Genomic DNA, 23,701 nt, shown 5'->3' with positions numbered 1-23,701 from the left:
AGGTTAGCCAACAGCTGTGTTCTCCAAAGCTTACCCCCTTTGGTGTCTTCTCAGGATCCTCTACGTGTGATGGGCCAGTGTAGACTCTTGAATACTTAGCATGCCCTAACTCTTGGGGTTCCCTATGAATCCAGAGATGTTGATGTCATTTAAAGGAGAAAATATTTTCGAGCACTGTATGTGCCTGCTTTTGTTCTGTGTTAATGGGTGGGAATTGTGACACAGGGATCATCAAAAATCATGATTTTAAAGTCACGTAAACCTCCCCATTACTCTCATGTGTAAGAGAGTAGTGGCCATGACTTTCCCTCTTCAAGTGGGGAGGAACCTGATGCAAAGAGTGCATCAGTAGTTTGTACCCAGATTCACAGGTCATGGGAGATGAGGCTGCAATTCAGGCACAGGCATCTGATTCCCAACCTCATCCTCCTTCCACGACACCTGGCACCGAGGGGTTCTCTGTCTGTAATAATTATTACCGTATGAAGTGGATAGCCATGCAACAGCAATGTAAGAACTATATATGAATGTTGTGCCTCATAAATAGGACAGGCTTTGCAATGCAAAGGTATTGGAGGTGAGCTTTGGAAGGATTGGCGGGGGGTGGGCTGCTGGTGGTGGTTATAGGAAAATAGAGTGGAGAGAGGACCTGGGACTGGAATGAGGGACAAGTCTTAAAAATCTGTTAAGTCATGTCATGTGTGGCTAGAGAGGTGAGACTGAAACATAACTTGAAAGGTGAATGGGACCAAATTGTACCACACCTTCCATCCACCAAATTCCCAACATTCCCACTTTGAGTCTCTGCTTGATTTTATCTCCCAAGGGTTTTGCATTTTCCTGCTTATTTTATGTCTCCCAACACTAGAAATTAATCCACGTGAAGACAGACCATTGTGTCTGCTTAGCATTTGGAATGATGCCTGACTATAGTAGAGACTCAATGAATGTTTGGTGAATAAGTGATTTTGAACTGTAGGAAAGGAGAAATCACAAGGATATTTTGGAGCAGGAACAACATATGAAGCTGTTTCCTTTGAATTAGTGCACCGATGGGGGATGGCAGAAGTGGGAAGGGCGCCCAGAGGTAGAAACAAGAGCATCCAGAAAAGAACCAACAGTCATGAACTTGAGAAACAGTCCTCACTTGGCCTGAATCTGAGCCAGAATCACATTCCCTGGTTTTGTTCTATTCACAGGCTGGCCAAGATAGTACTTTGAGAACTTGCAGATGTGTTTACTGAACCATTTTGATGAACTTTGGATTTTGATGGATAACAAGAGAACAGAGCCAGGCGATATTCTTTTGTTTCTCTGTAAAGGCAGTTTCTGGATCAAGGATCCAGTGCTAGAAGGACTGCTCCCAGGATGTAGTGAGGACTGAGCTCCGGGTGCTGAGACTCAGCCCAAGTGCACTGAGAACATTAGGCTGTGCTGTGAATCTAGTCCTCTGTTTACCTTAACCAGCCTGGTGTTCCGAGAAAGCCACTTAGCTGATCAGAAGTATTAGCATCTGCCTTACAGGATGTTTTTGAGTATCAGATGCATTTTAAAGGTAAATATCTGTTGTATACATTGCCAGTGTCATTACCACCATACAGCAAAACCGCATGCACCTGCGTATATATTTGCATGATGGGCTTATGGTCTTACGCGGCAGGGAAGGATACAGACGTGGCAACTGAACAGAGGAAGATAGATAAAGATGGAGATGTTCCCTCAAGGATTCTGAGAGTGTTTTCTTGAGAGAGGCACAGAGTAGTGGTCAATACTCGGACTCTGAGACACATGGTAGTCGGGGTCCTTTGGCCAGAACAGTCACTCCTCAGCTTCAGTGTTCTTGAGCATGAACTGCAGATGATGGCAGGACCTACCTCGTGGTTTTGTTTCATTTGGGTTTAAACCAGTTAGCATCTATGAATGTGCATAAGACACTCCCTGGCCCATAGAAAGTGCCTGAAAAATCCAATGCTGCAACAGCCCCCAACTGTAGAAACTTAAACCAAAGGTGTGTTCCCTGTCTCTTAACAGTTCAGTGTGGGTATTCAACATTCAGACTTCACAAGATGATTCAGAAACTCATCGTTCCACTCTATCCTAATACTAATGTCTTTCTGCAGATTTCTGCAGATTGCCAGCATAAAGGGCAGAGGGCAGACCATGAGGAACTCATCCCTTCTTCTCAACCATTTTGATCTGACTCAGCTCAGCTCAGCTCATTTCATTGGGGAGCCCCGTCTCATGGCTCTGCCCCAATGCAAAGAGGGGCTGAGCAGTGTCCTTGTCTGGGCAGCCACGTCACAGAAACACCACAGCTCTGCAAGGCCAGCCCACTGTCTGCCCCAGCCCTGCACAAAGAGCAGCAATGACTGTTTCCATTATGCCATTTGAAAAAGATGAAGAAGTGTGAGTTACATTTTAGTGCATTAGCATGATCTCATAACTGAGTTATAATATTCAAAGAACTTGCTTTGACCTAATTAATGAAATTATAGACTAATCATCCCCAAAGGGGAAAAAAAAAGTTATTTGTAAGATCATCACATACTTCACATCTCAATGCAAAATGTCTCGTGTTTTCATTACTGAATGAATATGTTTAGAAGATGCCTCTAAAAATGTAATACATAGTCCTTTGTCCTGGGTGTGTATTACATTTGTTTATGAGTTCTTTGAATGAGAAGATGATGTGGGAATCTAGTTTGGAAGTTACAGAAATTTAGGCAAAATAAAGAGTATTCTAAGTGACAGAACTGAACCTGCCTGCAGGACCTCAGCCAGCTGGCATGACACAATGGAATTACCAAGGGACAGTTAGTATGGGTCCATGGAAGGTCCACCACTTGGTTTCCAAAAACTGCAACTGAAGAAGTACAGAAGAGGCTCCATCCAGCTTCACAGAGGTATTTATGATGAATATTTAAGAATTTTATTCAACTAGAGTTCAATATAAGCTAATACTGTAGTTCAGCTGTCCGAAGGCTGTATCTTTCAGCCCACACCAACACAAGTATAGAGTTTAGAGGAGAAAATGTAATGTCTTCAATATATTTTCCATGGTCCCAACTCAGAGTATTCTACTCAGAAGGACTCGAATGAAGCTGACAAAAGACTTGACAAGGAATCTGGGGGAAGGGCCACGTGATGAAGCTGGTGGCTCCAGGGAGGAGAAGGCATATTGGAACTTGTATCTCCTCAAACTGTGAAGGATGTGATGTAAAATGGGCTCATTCTGCATGGATCTGATAAGAAATTTTAACATGAATGGGTAAAACTATTTGAAATCACAATAATGAATTTATCTGCAAATTCTAAAGAAAAAAGATCTTAGAGCTACCTACATTGTTTGAGACTTTGTTTTAAGCATGTCTCTTCTACTCTTGCTGGTGTTGATATAGATACTTGATTTATGTTGTTTACATCATCATAATTCTGAGAGATCCTCATTAGAATTAAAATAATCACAGACAAAAATAGCATACCCAGACAGGGTGACATGTGTTAGAGTTCCAGTTTGTTCCCACTTTCTATGTTACTATTTATCACTAGTTAATGTCCAAATACTAGGTTTTGTAACCACAGGTATGTCAAGAAGTTCTGGTCAATTCCTTTTGGGAATATCATCACCACTGTGGTATTAATATTATTATTGTTATTATTAATATAACTTTTTACATGTAGCCTCTTTTCTATGACATGTTCTTGAGGTCCTGAAAATTTTGTTTCCTAAAGCTTCCCGGGAAGACAGACTCATCTCCATAACACTGAATGCAATTCCTTGTTTATCTTGTTGAAAATTCATATTTTAAACACATAATGGGTCTTTGAAAGTAGGAATTGCCTTGTTGAATCCTAAATATGAACCCATAGAATGCAGCACTGTGGTCTTGGTGTGCTGCCCAGGGCTGGTCCCACGAGCTGCTCACCTGCCCTCCCCTCCAAGTGCTCACTCACCCAACCCCTGGCTGTGCAACCTCCAGGTCCAGCTCCACAAGTTCACTTCCTCATGTGGCTCCAAGTGGAGGTCTGTTCAACCTGCAAATCACTCTTCTCGCCCACAGATGAAGAGAAACACGTGTCAGGGAGGATTTTCCTCCTGCACCTCTCTGCTTACTCTGACACGTTGACTGGGGAGCTGCTGGAGTCTGTGCGTGACCACTGGCCTGTGTCCTAGAAGGTCCACACACCTTCATGATCGCCCAAGTGATAACAGTGATTTGTATGAAAAAAATCAAGTTACGTAAACTTCTAGTAAATATACTTTCCCCACCATGCATGTGAAGAGTGTGTCTAGGCTCTTGTGATTTAATCTTAGTCCACATGAGAGACTCTGGAAAGAATCTCTGTCACTGGTGGAGACTGGCCTTGACTCACATGAAGAAGAGTTTGCTTAGCGACCTGGTGTAGGCCACTACACAGACCCCTCTACCCTGTCTGGGAAACTACATTCCCTCTTTGAAGGTCTTTAAAATTATTCCACTACCTCTTCACTATGGTAGAAGGTAGGAAACTGTTTTTCTGGCCTCACAGAAAATCAGAATGATAGGCACACACAGACCATGTGCTGATTCACAAGCCAGACTCCTGCTCAGCACGTGAACTGCTGCCCACACATGGAATCTGGGAAAGGTCCTACTGCAGGTTTCCATAAATGATCCCATCATATGTGAGATGGCTCTCATCAATCAACTATCCCAGTAGTGGCAAAGTGTTCATTTCTGTCACCTGGACATCATGAAAACCTTGGGAGTCAAGTAATAATGCTGTATTACTCCCTATTTAGTTCGGATGAAAGGAGTTTCCTTGGGGGAGAGTCCACAGAACAGTGGCCACTACTCACTTCAGACCGTTGGCCATCGTACCACTGTACTTTTGTTTTTTTTCTCAGGTGTGGATTATGATGGATTTGTGGCCCAATGCACTGCTGGTACTGTAAGGGAGACAGGCTGATTGTGAGGACGGCCTGGACATTGCCCTTGATCAAGTTAGTCACGTATCAAAATTGCTAAATCTGCTACTTCGTTTTATTTTAAATTACAGTAAACATAATAACAAACTTTAGATTTTTCATATTTTATTTTTATTATTATTATTTTTAAAGATTTTATTTATTTATCTGAGAGTGAGAGAGAGAGCAACAGAGAGAGCACAAGCAGGGGGAGGGACAGAGGGAGAGGGAGAAGCAGGCTCTCTGCTGAGCAGGGAGCCCAACACAGGGCTCGATCCCAGGACCCCGGGATCATGACCTGAACTGAAGGCAGACGCTTAATGACTGAGCCACCCAGGCGCCCTCGATTTTTCATATTTTCTAACAGTTGAGTTGAATTATGACACTTCTTTAAAGGCTTATGTTGTTTCTTCTTTTGGCATTTTTAATTCTTTTTGTTTTATGATGTTTTAAACTCAGATGATATATGAAAAATAAACCCATTCAATGACATTTATCTATGTAAACCACAGAACCTCAAAATCTTAAAATTAGAAACACCAGGTACATTGTGATTTGAAATCACAGCATCGAGTCAGGTGAAATATAGAAAGACTGAATCTTCTAAAGGAGGCTGTGGACCCATCCCTCTTCCACCCCAAACAACACACGTCAGGGGTGCAAGCAGGTGGGTTCCAGACAGCACAGCCTTCACAGCCAGGGACTGAGGGGCAGGCAGCACACAAAGCCGTGGGGTGAGGGCAAGTCCTAAACTGTGAGTGGTAAGATCACCAGATTCCTTTCCTCTCTGCTTCTAGAAGCTGCCGGCCCTTGTGGCCACCACACGTCCTCCCACCCACAACAAAGCAACAGCAGAGTGGGGCGTGCCCGGAAGACAGGGATGTTAGGGACCCCCCTGGAAAGGGGTCCTACCCCATCACCGAGCACCAATGCTGACAGGCTTCGGGCAATTATTGCAAGTATTTTCAGTGCCACGCTCTGTAATATGGTCACCAGCACCGGAGACACATCTCTAAAGCAAACAAAATAAGTGGTGAATCAGCACCTTTGTATCTTTGGGGTAAATACCCAGTAGTGCAATTACTGGGTCATAGGGCAGCTCTATTTTCAACTTTTTGAGGAACCTCCATACTGTTTTCCAGAGTGGCTGCACCAGCTTGCATTCCCACCAACAGTGTGGGAGGGTTCCCCTTTCTCCGCATCCCCGCCAACATCTGTTGTTTCCTGACTTGTTAATTTTAGCCATTCTGACTGGTGTGAGGTGGTACAAAAGTGCTGATTCACAGGGGCACATGCACCTCAATGTTTATAGCAGCAATGTCCACAATAGCCAAATTATGCAAAGAGCCCAGATGTCCATCGACAGATGAATGGATAAAGAAGAGATGGTATATATACAATGGAATATTATGCAGCCATCAAAAAAATGAAATCTTGCCATTTGCAATGATGTGGATGAACTAGAGTGTATCACGCTGTGTGAAATAAGTCAATCAGAGAAAGACAAATACCATATAATCCCACTCATGTGTGGAATTTAAGAAACAAAACAAATGAACATTGATGTCAGTGTGGGATGCACAACGTGTGAATAACAGTCCCAGAAAGAGCACAGAGCAAGTGTGAGGAGAAACCATTCTTACAAAATCAGAAAGTTTCCTAGAATGGAGTCCCCCCATTCCCAGGTTTACAGGTCTGTCCAATGTCCTTGGTAAGGAATAAAAACACCCGGACCCAAACAAATAATCATGGGATTTGGGGAGAAGGGTAAGTTTTTAAACTTCAAAAGGGAAACAAGGGGGACTATGTGAGTAGGAGGGAAGCAGCAGTAACAGAAGGCAACGGAAATGGAGAAAATCGTCTTTATTTCCGAGGGAAAACCATTATCTGTGTAGACGGACACCCTGCAGCCCCCACAGGACGTGGCCACCCGCTTCTCGCAGCTGGATGCCCGTTAGGTTCTTTCTGTGAGGGACGCCAGGATGTTGGAACTGGGTCTTGAGGGAAGGGACGCACCCCCCCAACAGCTCTCGGACTCAGTTCCAGCACCTGCCTTCTCCAGCACTGCCCACATAGCCTACCTGCTCCCGTGAGAGGAGCGGCCAGTCAGCAGCCCTCCTCACCTCTGTTATCCCTACCTGAACCTCTGGGCTCTGCATCCCATTCCCGGGCCTTCTGTTTGAAGAAGAATGTCTTCTGCTTAAGGACCAGCTTCTGTTTTCCTGACAGGACTCTCACATCCTTAGGAGCTGAGTTGCAGTCAAACATGGGATTCTGGGATTGGTTTGACTGTCCTTGTAACTTGTCATGTCTCCTGATTCAGTAACAGTTAAAAAATACTTTAAGAAAGATTGGCTTTCTGTGGAGCACAGAGAATTTGGGGGACAGGGAAAATACTCCGGATGATACTGTCAAGATGGATATATGTCACCATCTATTTGTCTAAAGCCCCAGAATGAACACCCACAGTGAACTGTTGACCCTGGGGGGTCATATGTCCACGTGGGCTCACCAGTTGTAACAGACGTCCCGTCTGGGGCGAGTGTTGGAAATGGCCACGCTGTGCCTGTGTGGGAGCTGAGAGGGTGTGGAAAACCTCTGTGCCTTCCACTTAATTTGGATGTGATCCTAAAACTGCTTTGAAAAATAAAGACTTTTAAGTAAAACTTTGAAGTTTGATAAAAACATGTCACTAACTGGGACTTCTGTTTTTGTTTTCCAGTAGTTTTCTTACCATTAACTGATTCCATTTCCTTAGTGGATGTAAGTGTATTCAGTTTTCTTGATTTCATTTCTTCTTGAATAAACTTTGGTAAGGTATATTTCTCTAGAAAACTGTTTATTAGATCTACATTTTAATGTTAAATAGTGAATAAATGAATAATATAAATGAATAATTTACTATTAAAATGTAATATGAAAACGCAGATTATTCCTGTTTTTTCTTGCTAATGTTGCTAGAGGTTTGTGTAAATCTTAAGTCTTTTCAAAGAATAAATTTTATACCATGCTGAAAAAAACCGATGCTCTGGTTTCAGAAAGAATGTCTTCTGCATCTCTTGGCTCTGGGCACTGTGCTAGCTTATAACATATTCCGTGTCATTTTTCACAAGAGAATTTTCTCATACTAAATTCGTAGGTAAAAAAGAAACTAAGGATCAGCAAAAATTACTCATTATGGGGAACATTACTCAAAAGAAGACAGAGATAATCTACCTTTTCATATTAAATTTTTAATAGTTAATTATTGATCAATGAGTTTTTCTGTGTCCAAATGAGTGCACTTGTCATTTATCTGAAAATATTGTGGGTTAACCTTGTGTATGTTTTAGATGAATTTTAGAATCAGCTTTTCAAGTTCCACCAAAAATTCTATTGGAGATCTGATATTTTTAATTGAAATAATTAGATATTTTAATTGAATTGATTTAATAGATTAATTTGGGGCTAGTTGATGGCTTTATAAAGGTGAATTCTTCTACTCAGTATGATTGTCTCTTTAAGTAGGTTCAACTTTTATGTCCTTAGGCTTTATAGTTTTGCACAATTGTATATCTTGCCACAATTCCTGTTTTAAGTTCATTTCCAGATATTTGGGGGAATGCTTTAGAAAGGATTCTTTTTGGCCCTTACAATTGAAAATTAATTGCCTGATTACGTGTTCACTTCACCAATTTGTCTGTAAGCCTGGATGGAACATATTGCCTGATCAGGTGGTGATTAAAATTATTTCCCCATTTCTTTTCATTTGGGTGAATTTTCCCCACAGAGTAACCATACAAGCTCTTGCTTAGAAGCTGAGTTGGAGGAGATTGGTGTTCCCTTTTCTGTATGTAAATTTTCACTGACTCTCTACTTACAGCTTGGAGCACTCACCTTCTGCTGTCCCAGCTTCAGGGGTTCCAGCCTTTGCAATGCAGTGGATCATCTAGGGAGTTTTAAAGATCTCAGCGCTCAGGCCACACACCACGCCAATTAAGCAAACACTCCAGGGTAGGAATTAGCGTGGGCAGTGTGCAGATCTCCCCAGGTGATGGTGGTGCAGCCGAGACTGAGAACCACCACTGTGCTCCCTGATACTTAGTGTGGTCCTCAGGCCAGCAGCACCGGCATCCCCAGGGAGCTTATTAAACATGCATTATCTCCAGTCAGCCCAGACCTATTAGACCACAATCCGTGTCCAGCAAGAATCTGTATGCATGTTCCAGTTTGGGAAGTGCTTTTCTAAAAATCGGATCTCCTGAGTACTGTATCTCCAGACTTCTGCTGAAGTGGGGAGGCTATGGCCAGGCTTCCATGGGTGGAGAGGGGCTCTGGGATTCCATCTTTCACACACAGCAGCCGGACTCAAACTTGACTGTGCTCAGAAGCACATGCAAAGCCTCTGGGCTTGATGCACAGAGATGTCTAATTCGGAAGGTTTGCATGGGGCTTGAGAATTTGCCTTTCTAACGATTCCCAGGTGATGCCCATGCAGCTAGTTGGGGACCACACTTCAAGATACAGTTATACAGACTCCGACAATACCTGTGTTCTCAGCCTTCACTGCGCTCTCAGACCCAGTACACCTGCACGGTTTATTTGGGAAACGCTGTGGCCTCGGGCTTCCCCAGCGTGGTTTCTTTATCACCACCACTCTGATATTGCCTGTCTGCTTATTGGTTCCCAGCTTCTTGCTTACCGCTCATTTCCCATCTGCTTTTTCATCCTGACTTTCATTTTTTTCTTTATTGATGCTTTCCATCAGTTTCATTGGTTTCCCAAATGTTTTCCTATATCCAATTTCATAGATTTCTACGCTTGCCTTTTATGTCCTGCTTATTGCATGCTCTGGGTCTATTTGACTCTTCTTTTTCTAGCTTCTTGAGGGAAGAACTTAGATTAGTGCTATTCATTCCTTTGAGACTTCCTCTGACACACTCTGTCATGGGGCAAGAGTGCTGGCCGCCCCCCGCCCCCCCCCCCACATGCAGCACAGTTAAGCCTATCCTTGCTGGGCTAGGATGGACCCACTAAGTTGTCCTGCTGGGGGAACCAGGCATTGCAGTTCCTCCCTGCTTGGACTGGAGCCCAGCTGGCCAGGGGTGCCATGAGAAGGTAGACAATGAGCTCTGTTCTTTTCTTTTTAAAACCATGGTGGTGATGTGTGTTGGGGGGGGGGCTGCTGGTGTTTTCTGGAATAGGACAAATAATTGTGTTTGTCTTCCATGGCACTGCCGCCCAGACCTTTGGCTGATGGGGTTGGTTCTCCTTGGAGCTTCTGTGCTTGCGACCACGGGTGGTTCTGGCTGGAGGTATGATGTAGCAGCCATGTGGGACATCTGGGGGCCACAGGGACATGTCCAGGTCATGTGGGAACAATGAGAGAGCCACCTGTGTGATTTTGCTCTCCTGAGGTCCCGAGGCTGCTGCAGCCCCTCCTTTCAGAGAGTTCCTGTGTCTCCTTGTTGTGTCGCGTCTGAGGTGTTCCTGTCACCAGGGAAGCCCCTGGGAGGATGAGACTCCCATCATGGAAACGAAGTCCTGCAGCTTCTCTGCCATGCTGGCTTTCTCCGATGCCCATGTTGTATTTATAGTCTCGATGGCGCTGCGGACGCACACTCTGAGCACAAGGGAGCATCATGCCTGCCCACAGAGAATGACGGGAATTGCTGCCCACGGGGTTGGCTGAGCTCACAGCCAGACTTCCACGGATGTGGACTCCCAGGCTCCTGGTGAGTGGCCTCATCACCAGTATTTTCTACATTAGCCTATGAGAACGCTCTGCGGGTTCCCCTCTTCAGTACAACTCAGGGCAAGAGAAATGTCACTTTCCAGGGTGGCTGAGCTGGCTGAGCATGGCAGGGGGCCGGAGGGGGGGGGCTTTCCCGACTTGCACAGGAAGGGCCATCCCCACCCTTTTTATTCCATTCATCTTCTCTCTGCCTGGAGCCTTCTGTCGAGGGCTCTTATCTCTGGAGCAGTGTTTTATACGCTATTGGTGCTAAGGATTGCAGTTGCCTTAGGACTAGTTCTCTCTCAAGTTAAGGCCCTAGCTGTTTCTCAATTTCTAAAAAAATGTTTTTTTGGTATGTTGATGGCTCTGTTCCTTCCCTCCCAGCATTTTCTGAAATTAATTTATTTTAGCTTTGACTGTTCTCTGACATCTGTTTGGGATCAGAGGCAAAGAAAGGTAGATGTGTGTTCAGTAAGTCATAAACTCTTTGTTTAAAGATTGTTATATATTTGACTGGTGAACTGGCTTACAGCCAACCCAGATCCTACCTCTAAGACATACAGGAACTAGTCATGTTTCAGGAGACAACTGAAATATTACAGCACAAATATGTCTTGTTTGCTCATTATTAGAGTCCTTCAAGAATTCCCTCAAGCTACAGATAAAGAAATAAGATTGTCATTCTTAAAACACACACACATATATCCCAACAAACTCTAATGCTGAGTTGTTTCAGTAACTGAAATATTTTATTCAAAGATGTATAGTGCAATTTTGTTTCTTTCCTACCAAGGACATCTTTTGAAGGAAAGCATGAGAAGAAAAAAAAATAGCTAATCAGGTAGTCAAAATGCACTGCTGGGTTTGAAGAAAATGAGTTAAAGAGGTACAGTCTTACAACCTGGCCACATGCAAATGGGATCATGCCTCATTTTCATGCAACACTTTTGAAATTTGGGAAGATATTCATCAGCTTTACTATAAAATTTGGAACATTAAATATGAATTATATAAGACAGAAAATATATGATGATCATGTCTATTCTGATCATTTTACCTCAAACATTCAGCGAGCCTGGATGCACCACGAGAACAAAGCATCTGAGTAATCACTGTGGTTGCAGACAGGACCAGAAGAACCGAGGGTCTGCATCAGGTCAGCACCCTGACAAGCTGGACAGGGGGGCGAGGACTCAGAGTTAACCAGAGGAAATTTGCACATTTGTGGCCTCCCAGCTAGTGGAAGTCACTCAGCTCCATGGCCTCGCCCAACTGCCCATCAATGGAATTTGGTTACAAAATATTAGAGAAATTCATAGTCATTGTAGGAAAAAAAATGCAAAGTCTTGTATGCGCTCCATCTTCAATCCAGAGAACAGTGTGTTGAGATCATACACAGGGCGAGCCTTGCTTACTTAAATGTGGAGCTGGAAAGTTACAGTCTCTAAAGTTAATGCTTGCAATCACTAATGCAGGGTGAACATTGTTATTAGAATGACCCAGGGTACTGAGAATAAATATTTAAACTCCTGAAATTTCTTCTTGTAGAAAATAGAAATGTGGGAGGTTTACAACACAATATGGTTTAAACTTGTATTTTTCTTTTTTTTATACAAGTAAAATACTTGTATAAAACTTGTATTTATACAAGTTTAAGCTTGTCTAAATCTATCCTATCCTTTTATAAAATAGTTTCCTGAGTAAGATACTCACCTCCAACAGAAAATAGTTACCTACAAAAGTAGAATAAGCAGCTTAATTTAAGCCTCGGAATCTGAGAATTCAAAAGGCCACCGCCACGGTGGGTGGAGGGGCGATGCCCAGGGCCCAGCTCTGCCCCGAAGCCCCGGTCACGAGGAGCCGCGCGGGCCTTCCCGACCGGAGCTCTGGACGAATGCAAAATAATGAAATGCTAAAATTCCTTCCTTCCGCAGTTTCTTATTCAAGACATCAGACCCCACATTAGGTCACTCCCTTCAGAGCGCAGGACGTGTCTGGCTTATTAACTTCCTGCCTAATGGGTCTTGCTACACAAATTGGACTTTTCGGGTTTTATTGTCCCCTAAGGGGATTACTGCTGGATTATGTTCATTTACTCTTTTTCATTCTTTATCTATTATTTATATGAGGAAATATTCCTGTTTTTCTTTCTGAAAATCCTTAGTTATTCCTGGCATTAGCAGAAGAATTTTTGTCAGTTTTACAAATGGCCTATTACTGTGCGTTTCTTAGCCAGAACTGCACGCGGACTCTCCTGAGTCAGAACGGACAGCGTGCAGCACTGAGGCCGACAGCGGAGATGCAGGACACCGCCGCTTTATTTCCCCACTTAAAAGCCTGCGCGTGGAGAACGTCCCCGGAGCCGGGCGGGGACAGCGGCCTGCGCGCTCCTGCGGCCCCGGGGCTCGTCCGGGCGGGCCTAGCGCATCCTTCCGGGCAGGGCTCCGCTCCGCGCGGGTGCGCCCCGGCCCCTCCTCGAGCGGGTCCTGCAGGAGCACGGCTGGGACCACGCGGAAGGCGGGAGAGCTGCCGTGTATTCACCCCGCTCTCTTCACTGTGTCGTGACACGGAGGATGGAACATGTGGCCTTGGTGGCGCAGGGGTAACGCATAAATTTGGGGCGTCGTGGGGTTCAGCTCACTCTGGGACGCTCTTCCGCGGGGCTCCCGCTCCAAGCGCGGCTGTGCGCCCGTCTCGGCCCGCGCCCCTGTCCAAGCGCCCGGTCCCCCGTCCGGCTCCGCGTTGTCCCCACTGCCCGCTCACCACCAGCACCTCACCCATCTTCCCTCTTCCCTTCCACGACTCAGCTTGCGTGTTAGGTGTCCGGGTCTCTCCCGACCTGCTCGCCCGCCAGTCCGGATGGGCTTCTCCCAGGCAAGCATGCACCCGCCTTGGTCAGTCGGGGTCTTCTAGCGGCAGGTATCTCAGGAGGAGGCATCACACCTGGCTCCAGCATTAAGCATGCGGACTGGGCCAAACCAGGCCACTGCTCTGGCTCCGTGTGCCCCCTCTGTGACACGTGGGTCACAACAAGCGCCCGCACGACTGACTGTGAAGGACAGGACTAACCATGAACCCTGAAGGTCACGACTGACCGTGAAGGGCAAGACGTGAAGGGCAGCACTGTGACCCAGCTGCCCCTCACACTCTCCGCCCGGCCCTCCCTATAAGGAGGGGACCTTCTGGAGCTTGGGTGCCAGGCCATAGGCATCTCTGACTCTCCTATAAGACATTTGGCTTCTGAGCATATAAATAAATGAACAAGCAAATATTTTTCGGGGAAGTGTTTATTCTGCCCACTTCTAAGCCAAAAAAATATGATCTGCATTCTTTAGGAATCATGTAGAATCATACAGTCTCTCTACAGGCATACTTTGTGAATCTCTAGGCTAAGTTCTTTGCATAAATGACACTTCACCCCTAAGCATTTTAGAAGAAAGCCCGGTTATTTTCACCGACAGCCAGTAGGTGCTCCTTGTGGAGAGTCCCATCAACACTGGCTGGGTGGGCAGTGGCCAAGGGCCCACCGACCACAGAGGGCCGCCTGAGTGTGCTGGGACAGCAGGCCCACGGTGGGAGGGGTGCTGGTTTGCCGCCTACCACATGAGCAGCCCAGAAGGCCCACTGCAAAGGCCTGTGGGGAAACTGAGTTAAAATACCCCAGGAAGAAAAGAAAGATGGCTTTTCCGTGGAAGCTTCCTGAATTGTTTAAGAAAACTCTCAGTCTAGGAAGTGGACACCAAACCACCTGAGTTAAGTACCGGCTCATCCACGACCAGCAGAGCGAGCCTGACAAGCCGTGTGACCTCTCAGGGTTTTTGCTTCGATTTCAGAGAAAGGAGGCCCCAGCAGCCTCTCCTGTGTGGGCCGCTGTGAGGTCTGATGTGGGCATGACTTGCTCCGAACAGCACTTCGGGTTCCCAGCCTTATGTAACTGGTGTCTCTTACCAGTTTCCTGTATTTCCTCCTAAAATCTTCCAAAAAATCCTTAATCTAAAATGTAGACTGATGTGGGAAACAAAGGCAGAAGAGAAATTATTAAATTTCCTTACTGCCTACAGCCCACTGACAAGTCCTTGAAACAGGGAGAGGGACCTTCCTCTAGGAGCTCAACTGCCTCGATGTGACACTTTGCTAAGGGCCAAAGGCAATCTTAGCCCAACCGCCAGGAACCTGTAAGTCTGCTTTAGCATATAAAAATTCCTTTAGAAATTTCCTTTATCTCCAAACCCCCCAAGATACGTGTTGGCAAACATCCCCCAAGCATATGGCCCATATCTGAGGGGTCTCATGACTCAGGTTTTATTAGACGGTAATAAATGACCTTTTCCCAACAATAGCTAGCCCCCTCAAGGTCCTGGAAACCTTGCTTCCAAAATTCCTTAGGGACTTATGCTGTCCCTAACCCCTTCCCAACCTGAATGTATACAATGGGCCACTCCTCCTGACCCCAGTGCTGCTCTTTCTGCCCACAGGCCCTGTCCCCGTGCTTTAATAAAACCACCTTTTTGCACCAATGACGTCTTTGATCACCAAGACAACTTTGATGCACCAAGAATTCTTCCTTGGCCATCAGCCTTGAACCCTAACGTCTTTCCTACATCATAGACTTTTCTGTGGTGTGAGCTAGGGATCCAATAACCTGTGGAAAAGTTAAATTCCATTTCCAGAAGGATAGAGAAATTGATTGTGAAATAGTCCCACAGTGAAGTAATTGTCCAGCCGTGAAAATGCGTGAAGTGCAGCTGCGTGTGGTCCATCAAGGAGAGACATTCTGGGCGAGCCCTGGGAATGGTCTTGGTGAGCCCCAGAGGTGAGGGGTCACCAAACACGACCCTACGAGTCAGGAGCAGATGGATACAGAGAAAAAACAGAGGGTTTGGTAAAAGTCCTGGGGCCGTGAGACCCGCGCCACATCGGCCTACGTTAGACTCAGAGGCAGGTTCCTAGAAGACTCCTGACAGCTTTCTCATCTTTGAAATGGACGTAATTGTGATATTCAGGCCTAGCTCTGAAGGGGATCCTGTGGCCAGACCGAAATTGCTGAAGCAGGAAATCCGTGACATCAAATCCAAATACCAGTAACTTCTGCTCTTTTAAAGCCTAAATGAGAACACAGGTGCCCTGCCTACCTCCTGCCTTTCATGAAACGATTGAAGCAGTTGTTTTAAAGACATGGAAAGTTCGGGATGAATTAAGATGTTTCTCACTGTCCCAAGGGGTGGGAATGTGTGTAAGGTAGCTCCCACGTCAAGTAGCACTTACGTGTGCATGCATATGGTAGGATGTCGATTTAAAAATAAAAAGTGTGTTTGTGAAAAGTACAAAACACAAAACAACTTTTCATTACACGTAACACAAGTGCTATTGTCTTTATTTCAAGTCAGTTTCAGAACTGCAGCCCTGCTTAGCTAGGCAGGTGGTTGAGTGGGCCCTGACCTGGGGAGGGACACACACCTGAGCAAGTGTGACTTCCTCACCATGTGGCTTCTTCGGCTCTAGGTGGTAAAATGCTTGCGGGAGAGACCCGGTTCTCTAGTGAGCCTACAGATGGCTACGGAAAATAAGCGCAGTCCAGATTTTGCAACTAGAAATAGTAACTGGCTTCAGCACAGCCACGTACTTTCCATTCATTCTTTCAACACCTGTTTTTGAGCACCGGGGGGTGGGGGCCCTCTGAGAGGGTGGGAGGGGGGAGGCAGTGGCCTCCCGGGCCCCCCAGTGCCCTGATAGACAAACAGCAGCAGCCTAGGATTTGGGTTAATCAGGGACCCATGGAAGGCAGGCAGTGGACATAAAGTTAGAGCTATATAATATTATGTATGTATTCTATAGCCATAATAATAATTACAGAATGTACCCCATTTCAATCGCTAAGCATGTGCTAAGTGCCAGCACGCTGGGTTCCGCTCATCCGGACTCATTCAACCTGAAACCAGCCTCCCAGGTACCAGCCACCCAGGTTAGACCCACGGCCCCGGGCGCCCGGGGACTCGCGCACATGGGGAGCGGCGGAGGCGTGGTGGAAAGCCAGGGCACTCGCACAACAGCCTCTCGCCCGGCGGTGGTTTCCAGGTCAGGTGTATGTGCCCTGGACCCCGCCGGTCCAGGCACCTCGGGCCAGCACAGGGTTTGCCGGGGCTGGGGACGAACGCGAACCCCCGGAGCTGGCTCCGGTGAAGGAGGAATGTGGCCGAGAACCTCACCGGCGGGACCCGGGGGAGGCTGGGGGCGGGCAGGCTCGGGCGCGGAGGCGCACCCGGTCTTCCCTCAGGACCCTGGCAAGCCCAGGGACCTCACAGCCGCCTGCCGCCCTGACGCGGGCGAAGGGAGCGGCTCCCCCGGTGGGCGGTGTGCCGGGAAGCGCCGCCTGCGGGCCGGCCCCGCGCCGACCGAGCGTGGACGTGCCCCGTGGGCGCTCGGGCTTGCTCCCCACGCGGGGCGAGCACGACGTCCTGCGGCGTCCGGGGAGCACGGCCCGAGGCTGCATCTCGGGCGGGGCGCAGGTGGGCGAGAGCCGCACGCGGGGCGGCGGGGGTCCCCCGGGCGGAGGGAGGGGCGGGCCAGAAAATGTCCCTGACCGAGGCGTGTTTCAGGCCACTTAGCCAGACGTGCAAACAGGAAAAAAACTGCAAATGCCCGGTTCCATTCTCACATTAATTTATAATCAGATTCATGGCCTGAGAACTTGGACATGACGTAAGCCAGCTCAACGATTTTCTGACCGGAAGTGCCCAACGGAAGTGAGGTGACTCACTCGGGACTGGCAGCCCGAGGGAAAACCGGACCGCGCTCGACGCTCGGACGTGAAGGCGCTCGGACCTGGGGGCGCTCGGACGTGGGGGCGCTCGGACGTGAGGAGGTGAGGAGGTGAGGAGGTGAGGAGGTGAGGAGGTGAGGAGGTGAGGACGTGAGGACGTGAGGGCGCTCGGACGTGAGGACGTGAGGACGTGAGGGCGCTCGGACGTGACGTCGCTCTGGCGCTGTGGCCCCGCATGCGCTTCGCCCGGGCTCGCGTGGCGGGCCCTGTTGGGAGGACCGGGGCGTTTGGGTCTTCGGTTTGGTGTCCCGTGACTTCCCGGTAACTCCCAGAACGGTCAAGTGACTGGACCTGCCGAGAGGCCTGATGAGACATCCTGCAAATGAAGAGTAGTCATTTTATTTGGGGTGAACGAAAAGCAAATTGGGAATTGTGTTTATGTGCCCTTGGTGAGGCCGATCTGTGCGTCCATTTAACCGAAACCCTGTCCTCCATTTACGCAAAGGCTGGTCCGCACGACCAGTAGGACGCCGTGAGGCCGAAGACGGGCTCGGCGCGGGGCGGACCGCGGAGTCACGCTGACGTGACGGAGCCCTGCACCCCGTCGTGGGGACAGCGGGGAGCTAGGACTGCGTGTGACTCAGGTACGTGGCCTTCTCGTTTTAATTGGGTCGTTTATAAACGAACTGCCATGGCCCTTTCTCCGAGGCCATAAACCGGGAGTTTCTCCTCAGTGCCTTTACAGCCTTTCCAAGTGGTCTGAACACATTTTGGGAAACGGTTTTGGGCATTGAGATTTTAGTTTGTAAAAAATTACTCATTAAAACGTTAGCATCAGAACGCCTTTTTATCCCATAAAACTGAAAAAAAAAGAACAACAGTGCATTCCATTAAACATTAAAAAAAAATGCATGAAGTCATTTGAAAGAAAACTGATTTTCCAATTCACTGCCTGTCCCTAAGGGAACATATCTTTCTGAGCACCTGGAAAATGCTTGATGATGTGTGGTTTTTGCCAGAACAGCTTCTACCGTTCTAGCGTCAGGGGATTCACTTTCCCCCACAATAAATGCTGGCTTATTAGTGCTCGGACTAAATTCAAGGGAAGAGATTCTAATTGAGACAAAAGGAAGGGGATTTAATAAAGAAGAACATGAAAATATACCAGATAGCCAGATATCTGTGAAATTGATGTAATTAATCTGGTATTTCACTCAGTTTTAATAAATTTTGATAAGCATAGATATGAACATTGCTCCATAGATATATTGTTAATCATTACTTAACTATTATTAAACATTGTTAAAATTCCTTCTAAAGTCAACCCTATAAGAACATTTCAATAAACCAGAATTAAATAGGCGAGTAGCTCAACAACTGGAGCTGTTGCCATACGCTTTTGGAAAACAACAAAATTAGAAACACCACATCAGAGAATTATGAAGAGATCAACCAAGCTTGTCAAGCATATTTATCTCCGTTTGAAACACCTACAAACATATGTAACCGAAATTCATCCTTCGTATGAAAACCGTACGTAATTAGAGAAGTCTCTATTATTAAAGACATAGGATCCTCCGTCCACGGGAAGGGAGAAGGAGGTGGGGCGGAAGCGTATGGGGAGTCAGGTGCCTTTCACAGAGACGTGAAGGAAGCCGCAGAGAGTGGGGATGAGCCAGTGCACACAACTTCTTTTAAAAACGGGCAAAACGAAGGACTTTATAGCTATAAGAAATCAAAGGGGCTTTCTTTAAATGGAAACAAAAATATTCAGATTAAAAGCCTTAGAAAAATAATCCTTAGCACGTGTTTCCTGACCACCATCTCCAGAGTAGCAGTGGGTAGTTATCAAAAATGCAGACCTGTGGTCCCACCAAGACTGAATCCCAGACTGATGGGTAGGGCACCTTGACAAGTTCCCTGGGTGTTTATTAGACTCATCAAAATTATGTGTTCTGAGAGTCCTCTTTTATTTGTACTTTTGAAGAATTGCAAAAGACTGTGATTTTCTTTCAGTAATAACAATTTTAAGATAAGGGAAATATTGACAAGAAAACACATCGAACTTGCTGACGAATTTGAAGAGTACGGAAGGGAAGGTGGCCCACGAGGAAGGCAGCTCCCTGCGCCCAAGAGGCAGCGGTGAGCCAGCAGGAGCACATCAGAGCACGTGTAGGGACCCAGGGTCCCCGCAGCCCCACCTGCAGGAGTATCAGCCCGGAGGCTAGGTGGAACGTGAGGATAAATTCATCGCTAGGAATGTCATAAGATTTATTTTGTGACAGATAAATAGATTTGTGATTTTTGATGCCAAATATGGCTGCTAATAAATGAAAAATTTTCTTCAGTTTGGCACTCATTGATATTCAAGAGGCTAAAGTGAGTAAATCACAAAGCTGGACGTTCCTTAATTAGTAGATAACAATTCCTTAATTAGTGAAGAGACTTCTTTTCTTTGTGAGGAAGCCCTCACTCCTCGAGGTCTTGACTTGGCACATCCAATCCCAGATGTCAGCCCTCACGCCTTCCTCCCGGTGTTTCGGGCACTTGATCAGTCCTCCTGAGTCCGCCCATCGTTGGCTTTAGGGTCACTAGCCCTGCAAACCCTGTAGGGGAGACGTAACTTACAATAACATACTTAAACCTCTCGTTTTTATTATCTTAAAACACTGACTTTTAAATTCAAATACATAAAATTAAATTGACAAGGCCATCTCTTCAAGCTTCCCTTCCCCAATGGTTTCTGATTTTGCATAGTAACATCTTTAAATGTTGCCCTACAAATTTACATATGTACATATTCTCTAAAATTTATGAGCTTTTAAATGTATTTCCAAAATTCTGCTTTGACAAATGCCAAAATTGGCACACCAGTAATTTTCATCTCATTTTTAGCTCCTTACACCACTAATTCATCTTAGCTCTGTTTTCATTTCTCGGTTTTGTAGCATGTGTATTCAGTGTTGGCCGTCACTACCATGGGCGCTGAGCTGTTATCTGCGTGTAAATGAGGTCTGCACCGTCCACAAGTGCCTCTTCTCGCGCCCTAACCGTAAGTCCTATTTACCTGTTGACTTCCTTGATTTTAAGTGACTTTTACAAGAAGATGCCTTCCTCGCTTCATTTAGTTCTTCAGATTTGAGACTACTGTCTTCTCTTGCTCTCACTTTTTAAATGATCGATGGATCAGGTATAAACTAATTGACTCACATCTCTCTTCCGAGAGCCCTTGAGGGGGCAGGCGTGGCTCCTCCCCGAGGGACGTGGCTCCTGTTTCCCTTCGCCTGGTCGCCAGCATCCAGCACATCTGTGGCCCTCCCCGTCGCTTCCATTCTGTTGGGTTCCTGCAGCGCAGTGAGTGGTGCCTGGGGGACCCTCTGCCTCCACAGCACCACTTTCTCCGCATGTGAGTCGATTTCGATGTCATTTCCCACTTCATGTGCTTTCTTTTCTCAGATCTATCCTCCATACTCCAGTACTGCAGAAATGTCCTCTAAGAAGCAATTTTAAGAACTACACCAAGCAATTACAGTGTGTTTTTTCTTCTGATGTAAATTCATATCTGCCTTGAGTTTCTATGTAGCTTTCCTTTGGTTTTTATTTTGGTCCTTTCCCGTTTCAGAGACGTCACACCCTGGAGGCTGAGCTGCTCTTGGTGGTGGGCAGGGCATGGGCAGGTGTGTGGGCAGTGGGGTGGACAGGGCAGTGGGAAGGGGGTGGGCGGGGGGTGGGCAGGGGGTGGGCAGTGGGGTGGACAGGGCAGTGGGAAGGGGGTAGGCAGGTGTGTGGGCAGGGGGTGGGCAGGGGGTGGGCAGGGCGTTGGCAGGTGTGTGGGCAGTGGGGTGGGCAAGTGGGTGGGCAGGGGGTGGGCAGGGGCTGGACGTATGTGGGCAAGGGGTGAGCAGGAGTTGAGCAGAGGGTAGGCAGGTGTGTGGGCAGGGGGTGGGCAGGTGTGTGGGCAGGGGCGTAGATGGGGGGCAGGTGGCAGTAGTTTGAGGGTGTTCTCACCAAGTCTCTGCCATCTACCCATGCTCTCTCCCTTTGGGGACTGTATCACACGCAGGGAAGTCCCACGTATGCATACTGTCCCTTGGACGGCTTTATTTCTCTACAGCAGTGTTGAGAAGCTCCCACTTTGCCACGTGCTGCATACCCTGTCCTGCTTCCCACAAGAGCTCGGTGGCAGAGGGCTTCTCCTTCAGGTCCTACTCACCTGGACCTCAGGTGGCAGGACAATGGTTGACATGCAGCCAGCACCAGCCAGTGGGGGATTCCTTGTCCCAAACCCTAACCCTAACCGGTTGCCCCTCTGCACTCTGCAAATGCACTCAAACTTCCTTTCTTCTCTGGTCATCCTCTTGATGTGGCCCAAACTTCCCTGTAGTAGGCAGCTCTTCTTTGGGTTGGAATATATATGGGCAGGTAGGTGTCTCCTAATTCCATACAGCAGAGGTGTGCACTGCACCTGGCCCTGTGGATTCCTGGCAGTGGGCGAGGACTCCAGTCACAGCCTCTCTTCAGCTGCACCCCCAGTCCCCACTCAGGCTGCTTGGCCTCTGGACCACAATATAAAGTACCTCCTCCAGGATTTCAAGCTTGTTATCTGTAAGGATATCAAAGATTTGTACACATTGTTCTTTTTGGATCACTTTTAAATGATATTACTCATGAACTCCCATGTTTGGGACCCTGACTCTTTGGCAATCATACAAAGACTGCATTTCATAGGACAGGATACTGCCCTCCTGGACAACTTTCTTGGTGGTTTTGCTTCCTGTCCTAAACCCCCCCTGGCTGCCCTGAGTCTTCCCACTGTCCTAACACTCAGCTCCTCGGAGATGAGACGTCACAGGAGGAGGGCAGCGGCTTTCCTGCTCGGGTAGTGATAAAGGGCAACTGGCGCCAGATTTCTAGGATAATTGACTCTGTTCACAGATACACCCCCTTCCCAGGACACAGTCGTCAATCAGTTCCCAGACTGTGAAGAAAAATTGTTATGATTTGAGTCAGTTTTCACACAGCTTAGCTGGAATCATCCTACAGCTTTGCAGGATTCTTTCTGACCCATCATTGAACTCCATGATGACTCAGGCATCACTTAGAAATAGGACACCAGCATGTTTCAGAAGTGCAATGGTTAATTTAATTCACATTTACTGTATATACTAAACATAGATTAAACTTTTTAAAACTTTTATTGTTCTATGTTTTCTAAACTCGAAAAACATCAAATTAATGTTTTAAGTGATATGTTAATGAAAGGTACCCCCCAGTAATACATATCAGGCATATAATACTAGAAATTATCCAACAAGGGATAACTATTCCAAAGCAGGGCAGAAGAGTGTGGTACATGACAACAATTTGCAGTGTGTAATCCATTTATCTGAAAACAATCTCTGAAACTAATTCCTTGAAACAATTTTTCAGGGCAGGGATATTCATGCAAGCCCCCCTCTCTACCACGTCTCCGTCTCCTTTCTGCTCCTCGCTTCCGGTCCTTCTTGCGATGATCTGCAGCAGGGATGCGCAGACAAGCTCAGTCCCTTGTAGCCGCCAAAAGTGAGTTCAGGAGCCCTGGCTTCACATCCATGGATCTCACGGTTGGGGGATTCCATGCACACTTTCCACCGATGACCGGTCCTGCTCAGGGAAGGGAATTTTCTTAGGAGAATGGGTTTCTGGGCAGGCATCCACGTGAGGGGTATCGGAGCAAACTTCCTGGCACCCACTCCTCACACTCACAGCCGACCCGACGTCTCCTGGTGGGAAGTGTGTTCCTGGACACAGCAACTATTCCTTTACATCCAGCTGCTCACAGCGTGCTTTTCATTGCTTATTCTTAACACAAAACACAGTTCGCACATGAGTAAGCCGTGGAAAACCAAGTCAGGAGATGACAGAGGAGAGCCACCCACAGCCAGTCGCACACTTGAAAAGCCCCACGAGCCTAGAACACAGGGCAGAGGAAAAGAACAGGCCCAGGGCAGCAGCAGGGGCTTGGCACTCGGGTGAATCAAGTGAAAATGCAGTCTTGGAAAAGATATGTTTTTGGTGGTGCTTATTGATTTTATTGTACTTTTTGCAATTCGGAGCTCAGTATCTCTGGGATCTCAATTATTTTAAGTCAAAGTGACACAAAGCTCTTTTAATTAAAAAATACAATTTTGGCAGATTGGAAAACCAAAGAAACTAAAGGGCTGTGCTCAAACAGCAGGTCTGGGACATGGCTCACATGCTGCAGACGCTGGGGGACAGTGGTGATGGGAGTGACTTT

Source organism: Phoca vitulina, unplaced genomic scaffold (genome assembly GCF_004348235.1).
Source record: "Phoca vitulina isolate PV1807 unplaced genomic scaffold, GSC_HSeal_1.0 scaffold42, whole genome shotgun sequence".
In the NCBI taxonomy this organism is placed as follows: Eukaryota; Metazoa; Chordata; class Mammalia; order Carnivora; family Phocidae; genus Phoca; species Phoca vitulina.
This window is presented reverse-complemented; position numbering follows the sequence as displayed.